Source organism: Zea mays, chromosome 3 (genome assembly GCF_902167145.1).
Source record: "Zea mays cultivar B73 chromosome 3, Zm-B73-REFERENCE-NAM-5.0, whole genome shotgun sequence".
Classification (NCBI taxonomy): Eukaryota; Viridiplantae; Streptophyta; class Magnoliopsida; order Poales; family Poaceae; genus Zea; species Zea mays.
The window spans coordinates 45,809,386-45,814,787 of NC_050098.1; the positions used below are offsets into that span (position 1 = coordinate 45,809,386).

The 5,402-nt window shown below is 44.0% G+C and overlaps 1 long non-coding RNA gene across 1 annotated transcript; it reads right to left on the reverse strand.

The window, feature by feature from the left end:
- Positions 1–250: 250 nt before the first annotated feature.
- On the reverse strand, positions 251–2,281 carry LOC111591178 (uncharacterized). The gene is made up of 2 exons (XR_002750345.2): positions 2,038–2,281; positions 251–556 (listed from the first exon to the last, which is right to left on the reverse strand). It is a non-coding gene; the product is annotated as an uncharacterized lncRNA (long non-coding RNA).
- Positions 2,282–5,402: the final 3,121 nt, after the last annotated feature.

The window sequence follows — 5,402 nt, forward strand, 5'->3', positions numbered from 1 at the left end:
CTCTTCAGATAATGCCAAACTAGCACATACAATAACAGAACATATCAATAGCAAGCCAGAAATCCCATCCTACATGTGCAGTGTGTCAATTTATTATTACTTCACTTGCTAGGATCTACAGCCTATTCCTCTGATACTAACTGTAACACCCCACTGGTCACACACAATGGATATCACCAAAAACCCCACCCACCTAACTTTCTCCACACAAGAGGCGTAATAAAGAAAGAAAACATAGCAAAATCCGACAGCACCTCCTTTGAAACTAACATAACAAGGAGGGAAAAACATAAAGTTCATACATGATATAAAGACATATGATTCACATAGTAGAAACTAGATGCAAAGTGGTAAAGCTCATTTATGCCCCAACTGAAGTAAAACAAATGGGATAAGAAACTCAGCCCACCCCAAAATAAACGTTCAACCAAGAACAAAGCAATTCACTAGACTTGACCGACTCTGATTAACAACATTATTAAATGGCGGTTCCTTTATTAAAGGTGTAGTGGCTGTGCTGCTACATCCTTCTATTCCCAAAGCAGAAATTAGGTGCCTGCATCAAACAATGCAAGATGTGAGATAACACATCTCAGCAAGTAAACATAACTACAACAAATAGGACATTGTAAATCAACTGTGCTTACACAACCACGTGTTCAGAACCTCTTTCTTTTCTTTTGAATAGTAAATTGCAGCAAGTAAACAAGTAACTAAAAACTCAACGCCAAGTAGAATCACCATGCACAAGTCCAAATTATCCACATCCCCATAATAAATTCCACACCTCTCCCACGAATGCACATGGCTACAAATGCAATAATGACTTCTGCCTCCATATCTCTAAGGATATGAAGCTGCACCATACCCCTTCTCGGGCAACATATGATGCTCAATGTACCGGTACGGTCGGACCATAAGATCGCGACGAAACTTCAATGCAATGGATGATGAGTGCATTATGCATGACAACATCATGAGTTCTTCCCAAATAAAAATGTGCTAGACATTTACTTCCACCCATTCCACATAATAATCACTTGAGTAACATAATCAAACCTCAAACTCAACATATGAAATCCATGAAACATGAACATTTTCAAATGATGGTACTCAAAAGGAAATATGAATATGAACACAATAGCACAACATAATCAAGTATAAGACTCCTCATCTGACAGACGGAATAACCATCACAGTTTTACTTGCCTTCACCGGAAGTTTGGGCAAATCCCTAAGAACGATCTGGGAGTCCACCACCTATTTTTGACACCCAACTTAGTGCACCAAATTCACATAAAAAAACTCAAAACAACGCCGCACCTACGCGCAATCTCAAACCCCGCCGCGGGTAACAATTCTCCCTACACCAACCAAACTGCAGCGGCGCTGCTTAACAATTCCATAACATTAAAATTAAGACAGCAGTGGTGTCAAACAAAAACTCCAGAGACAATTACATAAAATTCCCCACAAGTTTTGTATACAATTAATGATTAAATTCTAACATCTAATTACCCCTAGACGGTCCACAAAATAAACCCTGCAATCTGTTTTTCCTGTTTTGGGCAGCGACATACTCGGATTCAAACAGCGATAAGTTTTAAAATATAATTCCGAATCAAGCGCATAAGTACTTGTTGGAAAGATAAGAAGGAGCCCTTCATGATTCTTATACTGATTAACCCTAATTACTCCCGAAAAATCCCCAGAAACTGCTAATACTGCGGCTGTTCACCCCCCTGAAAAATCTGTTTTTTTGGACAGCCACATACCCGGATTCAAACGGTGATAACTTTCAATTTATAACTCCAAATTGAGCACATAAATACTCGTTGGAAAGGTAAGACAAAGTTCTACATGATCCCCAAACTGATTTCCATTAATTTCTTACGAAAAAAACACAGAAACTGCTAGAACTACTGCTGTTCATCCACCACCTAAAATTCTGGACAGCCCCCTCTACCCAATCGCAAACGCAACCTCTAATCAATTGAATTGCAGCGCAAATGAACAAGGGATGAACACAAAAATCACCTTGGATTCTTCCCCTTTCCTTCCTCCCTTCTTCCCTCCACCAAAACGATTGAAGACTCGCACCACGACGATGATCCGAGCGGCAAGGATTGGCACCTTGGGAGGAGGAGATTGGGGGGGGGGGGGCGGCTAGGGTTTGGTGGTGTGGCTGCAAGAATTGAGAGAGGAGGAGATGGGCAGGGGGGCGGCGGCCAAGGGGGGAGAAGTGGGGGGGGGGGGGCGGCTGCACAAGGGGGAAGGGGTTAGGAGGGAGGCGGCTAGGGTTTGGGAGGGTTAATGGGCTGAAACACCAATTGCGGCCCAACTAACCCACGCGACAGCTCCCGACCGCAACGCAAGCGTCAAACCAATTAAATTCTACTGCCCTAGTTGTGAATGTTTTCCACAAAATTCCAAATCCCCAAAACAACAACCGGATGAGGAAAAAAAAACAAAAAGAACAACCCCCAACTTCTCTTCTTTGCAAACCGGGTATCACATTATATGGCTTGGGCAGCGGTGACAATTCAGCTGTAGTGGGCAAACCGTTAGTTCGAAGCCAGAAAATAAGAGCCGAAGCGAAAATTTAAAAACATTACCTATGCGCCTTTTGCATTCAGCAGCTTCTTCGGCTCGTCTAGCTTCTTCTCGGGCTTCATGGGTTTCCTTTTCATTTTTTCTTTATAATTTCGTTGGCCAATTCCCGACCACCGTTCACCTAGACATCAGAATAAAATTTTCCGCCCACCAAAGTAGCTTCAGCCGAAGGGTCTTTTGTGTCATCTGTGGAGAAGGCGGCTTAAGCCTGGGCTACAGTTTTAACGAGGTCGCAACCAGCCTTCTCCAGAATTGCCGCAATACCTCTAGCACCAGAAAGGGCACAAATATCCCAGCGATCGTTCAAGATTTCTTCAAAGGCTTCGGCTTCCCCGTTTATCCAATTAATGACGCCTTCGGGGTCACCTCAAATAAAGTTCTCTTCAGAAGAATAAGCACCTACTTTTGCAAAAGCTGCTTTTCAATTTTTTCATGCAATCCAAGGACTTGTTGAAGCACCTTTTCTTGGATTCGTGAAGCTCCTCAACATTTTTCTCTTGTCTAGGTTTTGACCATTCACTAATTTCTTCACTGGCTTTTGCAAGTGCAAAGTTCTCATTAGCTTCGGCGAGCTTTTTCTGAAGGTCTTCGACCTCAGCTTTATGAGCTTCGGCCTGAGCGTTGTATTTCGCTTCATCTTCCTTCACTTTACTCACCAATGAAGTTAGAATTTTGTCCTCCAAGGTTTCGTTTCTCAGCTTAATTACCTCTGATCGAAGGTTGCCGAGAGCTATAGTGCAGCTTTCGTCTTCTGCATTCTTTTGCGCCCTCAGGGCGTTGCTAAGAATGAAGCCCTGCAAGAAAAAAGAAAGGATTAGCATGATAACGAAAGACTTCATTTCCAAGTCCATAAACTTTAAAGTTCACAGCTTCTATACCTTCATACTGTTGTATGTGAGTTTGTCCGCAAGGTCATCCTTCGACATGGCGGAGAGGCCAGCTTCGAGCTTCGGAAATCCCATACTTTTGGCCATCTCCCGACAAACGATTATCTCTTTGTTGTCCGGGAGACAGTACAGGAAATCATCTTCGTCCGTGCCGTTGAACACTAAGGCCCCCTTCGGATATTTCAGTTTCCGGGCATAGTGTTTGGCTTCTAAAATTTCTTCTTTGGATAATCTTTTCCCCAAAGCATGTTGAATAATATAATCAATATCTTCGGACGGAGCTTTGGGAGCAGGAGATTTAGCTTTTTCCGTCACACAGGCATTTGGAGATTCTTGCTCTGCCTTATCCTCAGTCACGGCAGGCTTCGTCTCAGTGGGCACTGAAGGCCCAACTTCGGCTTCAGTCTAGGCCGTAGTAGCTTCGGCAACTTTCTTCGCAGGGGCAGGAGTTAATGTCTTTGTGGTTTCCATAACAGCGTCTAGCACGTTGGCCATTCTCCTCCTCTTAGGAGTTGTGGCGGGAGCCTTTGTCACCTTCGGCAGTTCTGCCTCTACCGGTGGGCTCAGAATTTCTGGCAACATTACTGTTTTTTCCAACTCTGGCTCTTTGGCCGCACCATCTTTGGTTTCGGCTGACCCGACTATAGGCACCTTCGGTACTATAGTCGATCCTTCAGCGCTCTGAATGGCGGGAGCAGCTTGTTCCGCTTCGGCAGCGGAAGAGGTCCCTTCACCAAATTCAGGCACTATGGCCGTATCAGTATATCGTGGCCGGTGGGTCAAAACCTGTTCGAAATGCAGCGGAATCTGGGTTCTCCTTGGGATTATTTTTCTAAGGTTTTTCTAAGTTTTCATTGTTTTCATAAAATAAAAGGTAGTGCATTTCTTTTGTACTAACAAAGGGTCTAACAAAATTTTTCCAGTTAACTAAGTGAAATAAGTGAGCTAGCAAAAATGTGGTTGCCCCCTGGTTCTTATTTTAAACTCTCTTTTCTATTTTCTTTAACTTTGAGTCAAAATGAGTTTAAATGGTAAACCCTTCCCTAATCTGGTGTACTGAGGGGTGTATTATTTTTAAATAGGTTAGGGAGTGTCTAAGTACCTCTCTAATTTTTTTTCTTAACCCCAGTCTAAAAGTGTAGCTATTTTTCCCTGCTTTATTTATCCATTGGCCAATTTACTAATTAAATCTAATCTTTAAAATCTTCTGCAATACTTAGGGTGTTTTGTATTTTTCCTAAGTAGTTCATATTATTTAGAACCTAGCAAAATTGGTTTGAACAAATTTGGTTGAATAAAACTGAAGTTATGAATTTTACAAGCTCTGTTTACATTTAAATGAATAATGTTTAAAGGTTTTATGAAAAACCAGTTTACACCGAGGACCCTGGGCTTTTCCTAAACCAATTCTTTAACTTATGCCCCTGTGAAACTATTCACCTGAGTCTTTGACTATTCAAACCCCCCTGGCTTCCTCTTCTTTCTCCCCGAGATCCCTCCCCCTTTGAAACAGTAACTGTGGAAGTAAACAGGGCGGCGCGGCTTACCGGTGGCGAGGGAGGTCCGGCGAAGGGTGGGGTTAGCTTCGGGAAGTCCTTGCGATCACGTCGAGGTACGACTCGTCGATGGTGATGTCCGGAATCGGTCAGGCCACGTGCGCAGGCGGGCAGGCTCGTCGGCGGCGTGTGCCCCGGCCTGCTCACGGCGGTAGAGTTCAATCCAAGGGCACAGGGAGCTTCACGGGGTGCTAAGGAAACTACCCGTGCAAGGAATCAAAGAAAGACTCATCGTGGAGCTCGGTCTACGTACGCCGGCGGTCGGGTGAAGTCCGGCGACGTTAATCCGGTGTCTCCGGCGAGGTAGAGCTCGATTCCTGGCTCTGGAAGCTTCATCGAGGCACGT